At 40.7% G+C, this 17,559-nt stretch overlaps 1 protein-coding gene across 3 annotated transcripts in view; it reads right to left on the bottom strand.

Moving 5' to 3' along the window:
- The window catches only part of ACSL3 (acyl-CoA synthetase long chain family member 3), a 73,120-nt gene that overhangs the window by 35,561 nt on the left and 20,000 nt on the right, over positions 1-17,559 (bottom strand). Inside the window, exon 2 of one of the 3 annotated variants that reach the window (XM_070618398.1) lies at positions 16,023-16,080. The exons of 1 other annotated variant lie outside the window; for it this stretch is intronic. The gene's annotated coding sequence lies outside the window, so the exon portion shown is untranslated. Of the gene's footprint in view, positions 1-12,928; positions 13,064-16,022; positions 16,081-17,559 lie in introns of those variants that run through there. One more of the 3 variants, XM_070618399.1, reaches the window with a different exon arrangement.

Here is a 17,559-nt window from a genome sequence, read left to right as displayed (position 1 = left end):
ATCTTAAGGCATCCACTACAAAGCTAAGAGAACTAACAAAGAGTTCAGCAAAGGTTGCAGGATACAAAATGAATATAAAAAATCATTTCTATATACAGGCAATGAATAATCAGAAAATGAAGTTAACAATTATATTTACAACACTAATAGAAATAATACCTAGGATTAGATATAACAAGAAGTACAAAATTTGTACTATGAATACCACAAAACATTGTTTAAAGATATTAAAGACTTAAATAAATAGAAAAACATCCCTTGTTTATGGATTATAAGACTTAATATTATTAAGAGGGCAACATTTCAAACTGATGTACAGATTGAACACAACCCTTACCAAAATCTCTGCTGGCTTTTATACAGAAATTTGTAAGCTGAGCCTAAAATTCACATGGAAATTCAAAGCAGCCAGAACAGTCAAAACAATCTTGAAAAAGAACAAAGCTGGAGGACTCATCTATCTCAATTTCAAAACTTACTACAAAGCAACAGTAACATCAAGACCTGTTGTCCCAGCCAAAGGAAAGACACACAGATCAACAGAATAGAAGTGACTAGAAATAAACTCCCATCTTATGGACAACTGATTTTCAACAAGGCAGAAAGAGCATTTAACAGGGAAAGAATAGTCTTTTCAACCAATGGTGCTGGAACAACTACATAGCTACACCTCAAACGATGAAGATGGTGCCCTTTCTTATATTATACAAAAAATTAACTCAAAATGGATCGTGGTGCTGAAAGAGCAAGCTAAAACTATAAAACTTTTAATAAGTACTAATCATTGAGTGTAGGCAGCACTTCAGGAAGAGTACAGTAAAAGGTAGAGAGGCGAGTTCTGGCATTTTCTGAGAAGTCTTCTTGGATCAAATAACAACATATTATGACCTTAAAGGCTGGGGGAGGGGACAGGAACACAGATTTTTAATAGATGACACCACATAATTTGAACAAGCACCAAAAGAAGCAGGTGCTCAGGAAACAGCCAGCCACCCAGTAGAGCAGGGTGGGGATGAGGAGATGAGAGGAGGGCAGGCTGTTACAGGCCTCAAACTGTAAAGGCCAAATTGTGGTGGCATTCGATGCTGGGGAAGGAATGTGCTCCACATTTCAACGCACACAAACACACAGTTTTAGAAAATAACTGTATGCAGAGGATAACCTGAAGGCAGAGAAACAGGAGGCAACGAAATTACATAAAAGATCGCTGAAACAATCCTTTACTCCCCGATCAGGAGGCTAAGGTGGTGTGGCAGGGAGCCGGCAGCTGGAATTCCCAGCTCCTGAGTGTCCGGAGGGTGGCGGTGGGAGCGGCTGCTCCTCCAGCCCTTCCCAACAACTGAAATCATTCTGTTCAACATGGTGACGTGGTTTCCACATCTGAATCATGAACATAACAGTCATGAATTAGAGCAGCGGCAGTGAAAGGAGGCAATACAGTTTTGCTGCCTTCCACTGGGACAGATGGTGAGCCACGGTTGGATGGGTGGTGGACAGGAGATGAACACAAGTCGAAAGTAACAGGTTTAAGATGCCTGTGAGTCATCCAAACATATAAACCGTGAGACTTAAGAGGGGTCAAAGCTAGAAGCATACACACACAATAAGAGGCCGGATGAGACTGCCCAAAAAGAACACGGAGGAAATCTCCAAGATGAAGTGCAAGGACAGAAAACTTTTAAGGGAAAGCAGTGCCAAGACTGAGAGGAGGAAAATCTCACTGAAAAGACTAGGAAAGTAGGAGAACTTGGAGAGGCAGTGTCGCGAAAGCCAAGGGAGGGGAGAAGCAAGGAGAAGAGTTCAGTAATGTCAAACGCAGCCTCGATGTACCAGCCACATGCGGAGACATAAAATTTCTCTAAAAGGTTTCAGATAAACAAGGTGAGCATCCCCCTTTCAGAAAGCAAACCTGGACAATTACATCTGGTCACCTTTTCCTCCACAGCCCCTAGTTTCCACTCTAGTTTAATAAGGCCTCATCCACCCCAGGGTTAAACCAACGGTACGCTTTATGTTTTTTCCTAGAATTTACGCAAATGTTACATCTAGATCTTTGATCAGTATGGAGTTTACTTGTCCTACATTGTGTCAGGTAGAAAGCTAACTTTTCCTTTCAGATGAACTGCCTGAACCGTTCATTAAATAAACCACTCACTTTTTTAATTAACCAAAACGTCACCTTCAGCAGGAAGTTCTCATTCGTACTGGGATCTGTTTCTGGACGCTGCTCTGTTTCCGGGATCTATTTGTCTACAGCTTTGCTAATACCCTACTACTCCAGATACAGCAGACTGTCAGCAGTGCTTCCCAACTGCATCAGTTACCTTACAGAGTATGTACAGTGAGACTCCTCCACCGCGTCTCCCCCGCTCCTCACCTCCCCATGCCTATGAATTAAGGCTCTGTGGCAGACTCATTCTTAAACAGCGGCCATGTGATTTTTAAGCACACTAATGTTTAGGAACCACTGCTTTAAATACCTGGTAAGATCCTCATTATCCATATTTTTCAAAATTTTCTTACCAATTCTTACAGATTTATTCTTCTACATAAATTTTAATGATTTAACATTTCTGCACGGTGAAAAAATTTTTAAAAATCAAACGGAAAAAAAAAACACATGACAAAATATACAAAGAGCCCCTACAAATTAAAAAAAAAAAAAGCAACACAAAAACTGGGCAAAGAATAAGTACAGAAAAGCCAAAAAAGAGGAAATGCAGGTGCTAATACATACACGCAATATGTTCTCCTTTACTTGTAATAAAGATTAAAATGAAGCCATACCAATTTTCATGCAAAAGTTTTAAAAACATGTAAAAGACCACACTATCCAGAGTCCAGTGAAGTAACCCAGCCATATTTAAAACACAAACACATGGGGCCGACCCGGTTGCGCAGCGGTTAAGCGTGCACGTTCCGCTTCGGTGGCCTGGGGTTCACTGATTCGGATCCCGGGTGTGGACATGGCACTGCTTGGCAAGCCATGCTGTGGTAGGCGTCCCACGTATAAAGTAGAGGAAGGTGGGCACGGATGTTAGCTCAGGGCCAGCCTTCCTCAGCAAAAAGAGGAGGACTGGCAGTAGTTAGCTCAGGGCTAATCTTCCTCAAAAAAAACACACACACAAACTCTTTGCAATCCCACACTCTGAACTCTCTTCCACAGAAAAACAAGTGTATGTTAAGCACACATGAACAGGATTCAGTCGGTCATTATTTCCCACACATTTACTGAACACGCACTTCACACCAAGCACTCTTCCAGACGATGGAGCCACAGTCGTGAACAAAACGTGAGGGGTAAACAGACGATAAACAAATAACTAAACATCATGAGGATCCAGGAGCCGCGGAGACAAATACAGCAGGTCAGAAGAAATGAATACTGTGGGAGGAGGGCTGCTGCCTTATAAAGTGGTTGAGAAAGGCGTCTCAGAAGCTATGAGCAGACAGTGAGAGAGAGGCCCATATGGATTCGTGGAAGAACATTCTAGCTGAGCCCAGGGAGGAAGGGGGGCAGGGAAAAGAGAGGAGGTCAGAGAGGATTTGGCGAGAAGGGGGCCAGATCCTGAAGGGCCTGGCAGGCCACCGTGAGAACTGTACTGAAATGAGGGAATCCTCTGATCCACCATAAAAAGGATGACTCCGCTGCCACGGGAGCAGGGAGACGAGTTGGGAGCCTTTGGAGGGACAGGCTGTGAGATGACAGTGGCTTAGACCAAATGAGGATGAAGGAGGTAGTGAGAAATGACCTGATTCTGCCTGTTTTGAAGCTACAGCCTTACACACAGTGAGAGAGAGTCAAGAATGAGAGAGAGGAGTCAAGAGTGACTCTAAGGTTTCTGGCTTGAGGCGTTGAAAAAAAAACTGAGGTGTCATTTACTAACAAAGGGAAGAGTGCAGGAGGAGCAGGTTTGGGGAAAGAATAGTTCAGTTCTGTGAAAGGTAACTTTGGGAGTTCTCAGCACACTGATGGCACTGACAGCCATGAGACTGGCAGAGACGGCCTCGAGAGTGAGAAGAGGTGCAGGGAGCAGATCGTGGGACATGACCAGTTAGAGGACTTGAGGAGGCAAAGGGGGCATGAGAGAGGGGTCAGCGATGACAGAGAAACCAGGAGGGTGTGGTCACAGGAGGAGGATACTGACCAGATTTACACGTGTTACCGGCAAGCCAACAAAGATAGTGACTGAAATGCAAATAGAAACGCCAAGGAGACGAGACTTCACACCCATAGGACGGCTATTATCAATCAAACATAAAATAACAAGCACTGGCAAGGATGTGGAGGTGGAGAAACTGGAACCCTTGTGCACAGCTGGTTGGGATGTAAAATGGTGCAGCTGCTACTGAAACCACTAAGAACCATGACAGGATGGTAGTGGAGTCACAAAAAGCCTGATGTTCAAATATGTAAGGAATGGGGTGATAGATGACTATAACAAGAAGGAACAGTAAGCAGTACGGTCTGAAGGCAAAGCTTGGAAGACATGGCAGTATTGTCTCAGAGGCAAAAGACTGTTAATGTAACCAGACTAGGCCCAAGATGGAGTCGCTCATGCTAAGCGCCACGTCAGCAAACCAAACCTTAACAAAGGGTCTGTGCTCGGCTCTCCCAGGAAAGACAGGCCCAGGTCAAACCACCAGCACTTGGCTGCTCGGCTCCAAGACTTCCCGTTGCTCCATGTAAGGCAGTAACCCTGCTTTAACCCATGAGCAAATGCCCAGTCTAACTCCCTTGTTCCTGCTCACTTTGATCTATAAAATCTCTTGCCTTTGTACAGCTCTTTGGAGCTCTTTTCTATCTGCTAGATTGGAGGCTGCCCAATAATCGCTAAATAAATCCTATTACATCAGTTAATTGTCTGCAGAAAATTTTCCTTTAACTGAAAACAGAAAACGATCTAACTCAATCAAAGAATGGCCAAAGAACTGACAGATCCACAGCATGCACAATTACGCAGCCATCACAAACATGTCAAATGTACATGCAACTGACCTGGAGGGACTTCCATGTAACTTGCCAATTCCATTTAAAAAAAAAATGTATATACAGGTACACAGGCTTTATGTTTGACTACAGAAAAGGTATGGACAAGTCAGAATTCTTAAGTAATTATCTCTAAATATGTAAATGCAGTTATAATAGGTCAAAGTACACTAATTTTCCACCACAAAGAATATGATAACTTCCACCTTTACTATACTCTCAGAACTGCTAATTAAAGTAACAAGATGAGTCAAGTTTAACAACATTAAATGAAAATGACCCATCACTATTTATACAATGATAGATGAGCAAACACTAAATCTTAAAATGTGAAACTGTGTAACCAGCCAGCTTCAAACCCTAAAATATGTTTTTAAAACATTCTTTGTAAATGGTCAATGGGGTTACATCAAAAGAAGTTATTTACATCTTCTGTCATTTTAACTAACAGTTGTTTTAGATCATAATGATCAAGTCTAGGGAAAATCTTTCCCTGTGTGGCCTCTATTACCTGAGAGGAAGAACACAGGAGATGTGGGGAGAGTGGAGGAGCAGGGAGGACAGACAGGATTTTGTGTCACTGTCAGACAGCTGAAGATAGAGCTGGGGTTATGAAAACAATTGTGCATAAAGTAATGGAGATTAATGCCCACCTACAAAATCACCCTCAAATGATACCCTACAGGGATATGAAATTCTGACATTAAGATAAAATTTAATGTTTTAAATGGTTACTAAGGAGTATTAGTAATATCACAGGCATACAACCTATATTAACTCCCCATTTTTCATTACAGGCAAAAAAAAAAAAAAAGCTATGAAAAGCTTCTAGAGACAACATGTATTTCAGTAATGCAAAAAAAAGTAAACGCCTGAATTTATGGGGGCGGGGGCAGGAGGTTGCCACAGGGATCATATTCATACTAGTAAACGGTTCTACCTTCTTAGCTCTGGTTGCTGCTATCTAAACACGGAAACTTCAAGAACCTCTTAGACTCAGGGGAGATGCAACACAGCGGCATTTCAATCCATTAACCTCCACAAGCTGGAGGACTGAACAAGGAAAATGGGAGCCACGCTCAGAATCTAAGACTTGTGCAGAGTCCACAGGAGGGAAGAGGTCAGTAACGCCATTATATTCACTCTGCTAATACAGCAGGTCTCTTCTGCCCCCACACTCACCCCCATCAGGAAAAGGCACCTCAACTTCCAGACCAGAGGAGGAACCCCAATACTTGTGGGTTCTCCTATAAATTCACTGAGAGCAGTGTGTCCCAGGAAAGAAAGGAGGTGATGATAAAATGCTCCAGAGGGGACATCTTGATACCCCACAGACAATATATTTCCTGGTTAATCTTGCCCACCACCCAATCCTATTTCCTCCTCTGTGTTTTCTGTGCAGCCTACAACACCCAAACATGCATTAATACTACGTAACTGTTCATATCTGAAAAAACATACAGCTGAACATTTTACTCTAATGAAGTATAACTAAGTGGATTGCACAGCGATGGACATCAAGGAATGTGTATTCTGCTAGCATAAATGTGCCTAAAATTTTTCACCATACTTGCAATAAATGGGAAACAATTCTGAGTAGCAACCAAGCAAGCACTGCATAGGGAACTTCATATTATCTCATTTAATTGTTACAAAAACCCAACTTCAAACAGATTGTGCCCAGAGGCACTTACACCTAACAGATGGGGAAGAATTTTAACATACATGTTTGACTCCAAAGCCCACCCAAACTTTCCAACTCCCCCAGACTCCCTAAACTCTAGGGTTAACACTTCATTGTTAGTAAAAAAAAAAAAAAGGGGGGGTGAAGATAAAATAAAACAGAGTCCTTCACTACTTTAGAGACTCTCCTTTCCACGAGAATAAGTGACAGTCACCTTCATTCTCCAGAAACTGAAAGAGTCCCTGATAAATTATCCAAATAACTTACACTGAAATAAGAAACCATGGTCAAGGAGGGCAGAAAGAAAGACCTCCTCCCCAGAACTAGGCTCTAACAAGCTGTAAGGGAAAACGCACCCAGCAACTAGGGTCTGCCATCAGGAAGAGATTCTGCGGAGGTGGGACCCTGGGTCTGATGAAGATGTTTGCCTCTCTGCTTCCCATATAATAAAAATAACATGAAAAATACATATCTAGTTCAGAATAGTTTTAAAACATTCACTGACTGTATGCACTGCAGCCAAAAAAAAGAAAGAAAAAAAAACCAGACCCAACCGTAGAAAAGTTTTTAATTCATACAAATATCAACGTCCGAGTTAATTTATTCTGTCTCAGTACTGCATAACACAGTGATTCTCACTCTTCCTTTACTGAAGGAAAGCTGAAGCACTTTCCCTTTCTAAACCGCAAATATTAACACAATCTTTAACAACTTTGAAGATTTCAGCTCTGACTTGAGGCATCACTGCTCTATGAATGAAATTCGACTGTACGGCTGAAAATCGAGATCATTAACCCCATGTAAGCACTTCCTTAATACAACAAACAAAAAGGTCAAGGAATTCTGGACCAGAAAGTCAATTAAAGACATTCCTGGAAGATTGAGTCATATTACCATCTGGATTAGATGGTCTTTCAATTCACAACTAGGAAATTTGTGGAGCAAACAGTTTGGTCTTTTTCTTTTTAAGGCAATTATTAAAAGTTAGTACTTATTATAACCTCAGAAAATAAAATTTTGGCCCTAAAGACATATATTGGAAAGGAAGGAGGGAAGCAGAGAGGGAGGGAGAAAAGTGAGCAAGACTTTCCCTGAATACATTTAAATTAAAAATTGAAAAGCAGCTCACGAGCCAACCGCCCTTACACAGCCCTCAGTCACCCACCGTGACTGTGTCACCTCTTCAGTCCTCTTATTACACTAGCTGAAGTAACAGCAGGGCTCGCGAGAACTCTCCTTAACCACAAATACAGTGCCCTGACTTCCCTAACCATGATCCAGACACATTTTTCTTTAAATCTACTTTTAGTCCATCTTCCTTTTCTAAAGTCCAAGTCAGATATACTAAAACAAAAAAAAAAATGCTAGGGGCCAACCCAGTGCAGGGGTCTGGAACTGGCCACCCCAAGATATGTCTCTTTGGCATGAGGATTATTTGAGGCTGATTGCTTTTGATAAACTGGGACAGGGAAGGAGGCTTTGAAAAGTAGAATTTACTTACCCTTTGTAAGAGATATTTACATTGTAAAGGAACTCTCCATCCGTAAAGATATCTCCAGAAACTCTTAATCAATGGGGAAGGCAAGGACTTAAATCTGCATTTGTTTATTGTGCTTGTCTGGTAACCTCCTGTAACTGACTACCCTCCCCCTCCCAACGTTGGCATTTCCTTCAGGATTAAGCATCTTTCCTTAGGCTAGGAACTGATTGCTGCGCTCACCTGTGACCACCCAGCTCGAGACAATAGGCTTGCCTCCTGCTACGCCCTGTGAGATAGCAGACCCACTACCTGCTGTGTACATCAAGCGCTGTGCCAACAGGGCAATCTTGTGACTTTTGTGGGAGGGACATTTCAATCATATGTGAAATACCCCGTATGGGGGTATACAACCACTCTGTGCACCCCACTTCTTTGGTGCCCTTTCTTCCTTCAGGAAGAAAGGCCCCAGGCCATGGTTCCTCATAAAGCTTTGTTTAATTTTCTCTTGCTATTCTGTCTCATGTGAATTTAATTCGTTCTCCGGCCAGATGAACCCACACTGGATAGAGGAAATGTCTTCCTCCCCTACACCAGTGTTGGAGTGGTTAAGTTCACACGCTCTGCTTCAGCGGCCCGGGGTTCACAGGTTTGGATCCTAGGCACGGACCTACGTACTGTACATCAAGCCATGCTGTGGCAGCATCCCACATACAAAACAGAAGAAGATGGGCACAGATGTTAGCTCACGGCCAATCTTCCTCACCAAAAAAAAAAGAAGAAGAAGAAAGAAAAAAATGCTGGGTCTTGACATAAAATCAAACAGGAAACAGAAATTAGGCAAGGGAATTTATACCTTTTTCAGCTTGCTACAGAACAGAGATTTTAAACAGATACATGCACAAGCATACACACAAACACACACACACACACATGCATACCCACATCTCAGCTCTGCCACTAATTACTAAGAGACTTTGTCCAAGTCACTAAATCTTTCTTTTTTTCCCCTCCCCAGTACACAGTTGTAAGCCATTTCAGTTTCTTCTATGTGTGATGCTGCCACAGCATGGACTGATGAGTGGTGCAAAGGTCTGCACCCAGGATCCAAACCAGCAAACCCCGGGCCACGGAAGCAGACCAGACGAACTTAACCACTTGGCCACGGGCCAGCCCCCTGAGTCACTAAACCTTAATCTGCTCACCATTAATGTCGATGGAATTCAACTCAACCTATTTTAAGACTAGACTCTACTGATGCCTAGGGCTCCCAAATCTATTAGGAGGACTGACAGTCATCAAACAATGAAGATTTAAATCACCTGAAGAACCCATTTCTGTCTTGTACATAAGGTGCTTTCTCTCTTTTTTGGGGGGTGGGGGGGCAAGAGTTCCCCTGCTTCAAAAAAACAAGCAAAACACACTCAAGGAGAGGATTTCTAATTTCCATTTCAAAAATTCTAACATTTTCCAATCAGATCAGATTGTCTCCACGGTGGGCAAATGAACAGGTGCAGGAAGGGGGTGAGGACAGCTTTGCTCTTTTTGATTGTGAATCATGTGAATGTACTATCTAAACAACAAAAATACTTTTTAATATTTAGTCTAAAAACACTATGATGGGTGGTCTATGAGAATGTGCAGGTGTTTGACAGACTGATCCAACAAACATGGGATGGGCTCAGATCTGGGTTCAGTTTCCTGACAAGTAAAGGAGCACTAACTGCTTCAAAACAACACACGCGCACACGCACGTGTGCATATGCACGCAGGCGCACAAACACACACACACACACACACACACACACACACAGCAGTTTTAATGCACTGGCCAAAATCTGGTTTCATATACTTATCCCAACCCCTTGCATCTATCTCTGTCCACACGGCTGAAAGAACAAGTCAAGGACCCCAAAAAAGGAAACTGCCAGATGGTGCTTCCTTAAGTAGACAAATGTGTGAAGCTGAAGGTCCATCAAAAAAAGCAGCTAAGTGGACTTTTTACACACCAAAGTGTCCTTTCACTCTTTAGAGCTGCCAGATTTAACAAAAAAAATACACGATGCCCAGTTAAATCTGAACTTCAGATAAACAGTGAACAAATTTTAGCGTACGCATGTCCCATGCAATATTTGGGACATAGAGTAAAAAGTTATTTGACTTTTATCTGCAAGTAAGATTCAGCTGAGCGCCTTGTATTTTACATGGCAGCCCTACTCCCATCCCCAGTCTACCACAAAGTGTGACAATTAATTAGGATGACCCACCACTCTGGTTTGCCGGGGACTGCGGGGCTTCCAGGGACATAGGACTTTGAGGACTCAAACCAGGAAAGCCCCAGGAAAACCAGGACAGGCTGGTCATCCTCCAATCACTGATTTCATGGGTAAGCAAACAAACTGCAGCCTCGGCTCCACCACCCACCTTTCTGTACCTTATTTCCCCATATCTGTCATCATTTATCTCATGCACAAAATTTAAAGTGAGGACAAAATGGAATGTGGTCCAAATAAAGGACTTTGGAAAAATGCAAAGGCATTATAAATGTTAGTTATTAGCACAGCTAGTTTGGGTACAAAGTTCTGTTTCATGCAGAATTTCAAAGCAGACGACTACTTTTTTCTTTCTATGCCTCATTTGATCTACTGAAGGTACTATTACTTGAACGCTGGCTTCACTGCACATAAAAAACGTTCAAAAGACTTGCTCCTTTCAGAACTATGGCAATAAGCTTCTGATGCTGGCCCCCCATTTACTCACGTGTAACACGAGACCAGTCCCTTTAACATCCCCAAGTTCCAGATTCACTGTAAAACTGGGGTGACATTACCTCACCAAACTCCCCTTAGGAACAAACAAGGAAAGCAGGTGAAAGAATTCCACATATACTACAAAATACGGTGTATGTTTTAATAGCACTTTAAATGTTGTTGCTTGTACAAAACTATGAATACCAATATTTTCCTTTTATCTTGATTATTTCTTACTCCCACAGATTCTGAAAATACTGAAGTCAATTCAACTGTACCCTTCCTGAGGGCTCCGGCTACAGAGCCAAAGAGACTGGCTCTGACACTTAGCTCTACTATTAGATAAATCACCTTTCTAAGCCTCAGTTTCCTCATCTGTAAAATGCGGAGAATCATAGCTGTACCATTTAAGATTATGAAGAGGATTAAACAGTTAATAGATGTAAAGGATGTAATACTTGCCTCATAATAAGCACTCAAATCTCAGCTGCTATTATCATTGATTCAGGCTTAATACATTTACCATTTTAAAGGTTAGAAGGGGCTGAAATCATATACCCATCCATGAAGTCCCTCATAAAATAACAGTAAGCAAAAAGAATGATCACGATACTTAACATATCTTGTATTTGGAATCAGTTGTCTTCCATTTAGCCTCCCTAGATAGGTAGTCAGTTTTGGGGATTTCTCTCCATGAGCTTCAGTTAGATGATTACAAATTTATTTTTGTTCAAGAAAATACACATACTAAAAATGCTTTTTTTCTCATGTCCAGCCCTCCATGCTAAAATTTAAACGTCCTTAGATTTTATGACACAGAACTGCTGAATCCTACTTTCTGGATCGCACTCCAGTCTGAGAGGCAGAGAATACATGTGGAATATAATTCAGGACCAACTCTGCTTAACCAATTCAACTTACACAGCCTCCAGACACCTAAAAAGGATGACCCTCAATAAGCTTCCCCAACTCTGAAGGTTTCATAGTCTTAGGTCCACCCTTAGTAACCTCACGCCACGACCCAGCAGCACAGGGGGCGTACTCAGAGATGGCTCTGCAGCCCATTCATCTACCTCCTTGTCACCCAACCACACACACCGCAACACCCATTCAGGCTTCTGAATCATTCTGCCTCAACTTCCTCATCTATGTGAAACCTATTCCTACTCTGCTTTCTACTTACCCTTCCCAAGCCACATACCCCCACCCCTTCTATTATTATATCCAAAAGGAGTGATACGAAATTCTCTATAAAGAAGTAGAGCTTTTTATTAGAATTCTGTTCAAGACTGAGTCACTGAAGGGGACCAAGGGGAATGGCATGTGCAGTCACCAGATTATCCAAATGGTAGGGCAGGAGCCCCACTTAGCAGCATCATTTTGATATATTTATCAGTCTGACTAACTAGCCAAGAAGTGAATGCCTTGACTGTATTAAGACAATAATGAATAGGACCATTTACCCTTTAGTACTACTCCTTATTTATTCCAATTATCTCCAACAAAATGGTTAAAGAGAGCCAACTGTATAAATATTTAAGGAGAACATGAACTATTAGCTTACATAAAGACACCAGCTTTGCTAGTCGGTACTAAGGGCCTTAATTCCAACTCAGTCCAGCTGAGCACTATTGTTAGTATTAGAGGAAACTGAGCAGACAGCCTAATTTTGAAGTGAAAGTTGTTTTACTTGGATTAATAACTTCACTTTTGAATTTGCCTATTTTCTTCCCTAGAAAAAAATAAAAAATTAAATTAAAGAAAACTCAAAGGCCAGGGGCTAAATATAATAGTTCCAAACATATGAAATATGTCAGCAAAAGTAAACGTGCTTATAACAAAGTAAATATGAGGCTTAAGAAAAGACAGTTCTTCAGGTTAAGTCTAGCCTCTGAGAACATAAAGAGATTCAAGTGTCTAAATTAAGATTTTCAAGATATTTTTAAAATGTTTACCTCATCTATGACTAAGAGCTACAACAGCTTAGAATAATTCTGCATCTAAGACTATCCAATCTAAGTCTATACCTTTTCTCTTCATTTCAAGGATTTATCACTTGCTCAGTGAGATTCCTCAGATGTTTTCTTATCTTTTCCTCCATTTCCCTCCTCACTGTAGAAGCCCTTCTTAGCTGTATCTTGGCATATCAGTTAAAAACAAACTTAAGAAAAAGCAAATACCAAATATAATTAGAAATTACAAATATATTGTGGGAATACATATAACTACAGGAGAAATTACCTGCATCACAACTAACATTATATCAACTTCATTATTTGTACTACCTAAACATTAAAATAGTTAAGAATAAGGTTTAAACATGCAGTTATATCCTTTAATCAATATTGAGTCCTTTATTGTATTTTATTTTATTCATATAATCTTATTCATTTTTTTTCCTTTTTTAATTCTTTACATAAAATATTTTCTTCTTCCCATAAATTCTCAATTATTTTACCACTAGTAAAGCTTTTCCTAAACAACAGGTTTTAAAAGAAAAGCTACTGAGACAAATAGTTGTCTTCCCTCTCCTCGCCTCCATCCTCCAGTGTGCCCAGTTTTCTGACCTCTGCAGTTTTTCCTTAAGTGTTCAAAAACTAGATTGTGTTTTAAAAATAGAAAGCACAAGAAAAAGGAATCCCCCACCAGTAGCTATGAGAAATACTTGGCCCAACTCTAAGGGAGTTGAGCCAAGGGAGCAGAGCAGCAAACCTCCTGCTGTCCCCATCTCCTCCCAAACTCCTCAACCAGACCACGTTCATAGACACAGGAAAACACTCTGACCCCTCTCTCTACCGCAGGGCTGGATGCACAGACGACACTGCGCCTCCCTCTGAATGTGGAGCACTGCATCTTCACGATGAGGGACCAAGTCCTGGAGGCCATCAAATTGGCCTACTCCATAAAATATCTGAAGATAAGTTACTAGAATCACGTACAGAATATACCTTTTTTAACCAAAATAACTGAACACCAAGAAAAAAATAAGAGTAATGAACTTGCTGTGAATCTGTAACACAGATTTAAAACACTATATAACAGCTATAATAAAAGCCTAAATTTATTCATATACAATTCTATTTATTAATGTTCTCTCTCAAATTCTCCATGTCATCTTTAGACAGACTACTAAATAACACTAAAATAAAACTCTATAGCTTCTCCAGATTTTTTTAAGGAGTTTAAAATGCTTCAATCCAACAATTACACAAAGGACAAGCACACAAGTGAATGAGCTTCAGTTTACATCATTTCTTAAGTCAAAGGACTTCTGAATATGGCAGTTCCCACACATGAAGAGGTGGGGTTCTAAGTTTTAGAACTCAAAACAATGGATTCCCCAAAAAGTCCGTGAAATTCCCTTTACTTCATGGCAGAGTTAACCTACATAAAAATGACAAAAAATTTCCTTCCTCTTTTTGGATACCTGATCAAGTTTAGGCAAAATTATGAGAGACAAAGTGACCTTTGTCACTTTGCCGTACCATTTTTTTCCCACGTACCTCCTTCCTCCCTTCAGAACAGATGCACTGAAACTCCAGAACCACTCCTCCGTCTACCCCTATCTGGCTGACCCTCTATAAAGGCAACACTAATTGCAGTCATTTACATAAATGCCTTACTAGTTAATGCCTATTGTTTAGTATTCAGTAAATTATCTCTGCCATTTCAATTTCATTATAAATCCAAACTCTGTTGATCCATTCTTAGCTAGAAATTCAAAGTCAGGGGTTTCCATAACCCACTAATCACTAAAAGAAATCTGTAGAGAAAGTACCCTGTTACAACGTATTTACTTAGTCACTTCAAAGCACTCTTGATCTAGGCCAAGTGTATCCCTTAAGAAGACGTAGGCAAAGAAATGTCTAAAATAAATCAAAGCGAAGGCACACCAAGGAGCAAGGCATAGTCCTGTGTGCATCACACGTGCTGCATTAAAAAATGGTAATCTTAGCTACATACCTAAAAGGCCTGGAAGGACACACTCCAAATTCTAAGTAATTCCTAGCAAAAGAATCGGACAGACAGGGAAGTTTCTCTTTCAGTTACACACCCCTACACTGTTTACAGTTTTTAATAACATATTATTTGTGTAATTTCTTTTTAAAATCAGCAGAAAATGTAAAGATCAGTAAATTCAACTCCTGTGGACAAAGATTTTGGAATGATCTTCTGAGAAAAGATGATGTCCACAATCATGATTCTAACAGGTAAAATGCTTATTGCCTTTATATTCTCAAAGCACTTTGCCAACACACACTCTTCCTTGTAACAGTTCTATACCACTTTACTTCCATTTCATAGACTGCGAAAACCTTTCAGATCCTTTGATCCTTCGACTCTTGCCCCAAAATTTCACAAAGTACTGTAAGGAAAGAATAAAACTGTACTAGATTTTACCCGATGACAACTGTAAGGGACACGCAGAACTTTCCGTAGATTAACAAAACGCCCACTGCTGCACAACTTCTGTTAAAATGTCCAGTCAGAAATTTAAAATAACAGTAACCCAAATTTTAAATGACCATCACGTGTTGAAACGGTAATACCAGTCTAACTAGTGCTAAACTTCACGGGGCCTGCTGAGGGGCCGGCCCCGTGGCCGAGTGGTTAAGTTCGCTCCGCTGCAGTGGCCCAGGGTTTCGCTGGCTCGGATCCTGGGCACAGACATGGCACCACTCATCAAGCCATGCTGAGGTGGCATCCCACATGCCACAACTAGAAGGAACCACAACTAAAATATACAACTATGTACCAGGGGGGATCTGGGGAGAAAAAGCAGGAAAAAAAGAAAAAAGATTGGCAACAGTTGCTAGCTCAGGTGCCAAAAAAAAAAAGAGGCTGCTGAGCTCAAACTCTGGCACAGGTACTTAATGAAATGCAAACTGAGGAAAGGAAGGTAGATAATACTGCTGAATAACACGGCTTAATGTTCCAATGGGTTTGTATGGAATTAAAATTAGTATGAAAAGTACCTTCTCATAACTTCCATAATTCTACAATCACAGAATGGGAAAAATCTGAAATTTTTTTCTTTCACAGTTTAGCCACACTTGGTTCTAACTTAATACATTTTATGCCTAAAATAGAAAGATTTTGTAATAAAACTAAGCATTTTACCAGTTGACAAGGGCAGGAGGTGCTAGTGCCTTCAGGATAGGCGCCTTTGTTTCAACACCTGTCAAAACAAACACATGAGGACAAGCATTACTACACGTAGTCTGGTTAATCAGAGCCAATGTCACCCTTCTCCTGGAGACAGTTCTACTTCTAAACCTCACAGGAAAACTTCTGCCGAGTTTTTCTATAAACACCATCTATCACACTAGCAAATGATATTTTATCATGCAACCTTTCACTGAAAAAGCATATTCCACTACACACCAATGAGACTGGCCAAAACACAGACATCACGGAACACTGGTGAGGATGTGGAGCAGCAGGACCTCTCATTCACTGCTGGTGGGAAAGCAAAATGGCACAGCCACTTTGGAAGTCAATTTGGCAGTTTCTTATGAAACCAAACATACACTTATCACATGATCCAGCAATTGTGCTCTTTAATATTTAGCCAAATGAACTGAAAATTTATGTTTACAGAAAAACTGCACGTGAATGTTTACAGCAGCTTTATTCATAATTACCAAAACCTGAAAGTAACCAAGACGTCCTTCAACAGGGAAACACACAAGCTGTGGTACACTCAGACAGAGCAATATTATTCAGATTCAATTCAATATTATTCACGCTAAAAAGAAATGGGCTACGGGCTACCAAGCCACGAAAAACATGGAGGAACCTTAAATGCCTATAACTAAGCGAGAGAAATCAATCTGAAAAGACTACATACATATGATTCCAACTATACGACATTCTGGAAAAGGCGAAGCTATTGAGACAGTAAAAGGATGAGCAGTTGCCAAGGGTTAGGGATAAAAGTGGGATGAACAGGCAGAGCTCAGAGGATTTTTAGGAAAGTGGAACTAGTCTGTATGATACTAAAAGGGTAGATTAGATGTCATTACACATTTGTCATAACTCATGGAATGCACAGGACCAAGAGTGAACCCTGACATAAACTAGGGAATCTGGGTGACGCTGATGCATCAAGGGAGGCTCCCCACTTGTAATCCATGTACCACTCTAGCGTAGGATGCTGACAGTGGGGAAGGCTGTGCAAATGAGAGGGCAGGGGGTGGACACGAATCTCTGTGTCTTCTGCTCAAATTTGCTGTGAACTTGAAACTGCTCTAAAAAATAGTCTGTTTTTTTTTTAAAAAAAAAAGGACATCCAAAATTCTTTTTAAAAAGTATATTGAATGTATTCACATTTTGGTGGTCAAGAAGAATAACTACTGAGACTTACAAACAGTATTTCACTCTGTATACAACACTTTTATACATTATCAATGATTTTCTCAATCATTTATGAAGCAGATGTTAGCTGTCATTACAGTCATTTAAAAAAATATATTAACATCAGCCCAAAGTCATAGAGCTAGTTAGCAGAGCTAACATATTTTTGAATCAAAATTCAGCACACTACTGCCTCATTATTTATTTCCTCATTCTCTACCAGGCAGCCAGATACACTACAAAAAGGTTAGGCCTAAAAACCAGATATATCTGGGTGCAAAATCCTTGCTCTGTTTCTTAC

This window comes from Equus przewalskii, chromosome 5, assembly GCF_037783145.1.
Source record: "Equus przewalskii isolate Varuska chromosome 5, EquPr2, whole genome shotgun sequence".
NCBI lineage: Eukaryota > Metazoa > Chordata > Mammalia > Perissodactyla > Equidae > Equus > Equus przewalskii.
The sequence above is the reverse complement of the archived record's forward strand: the minus strand, read 5'-3'. Positions and strand labels throughout refer to the sequence as shown.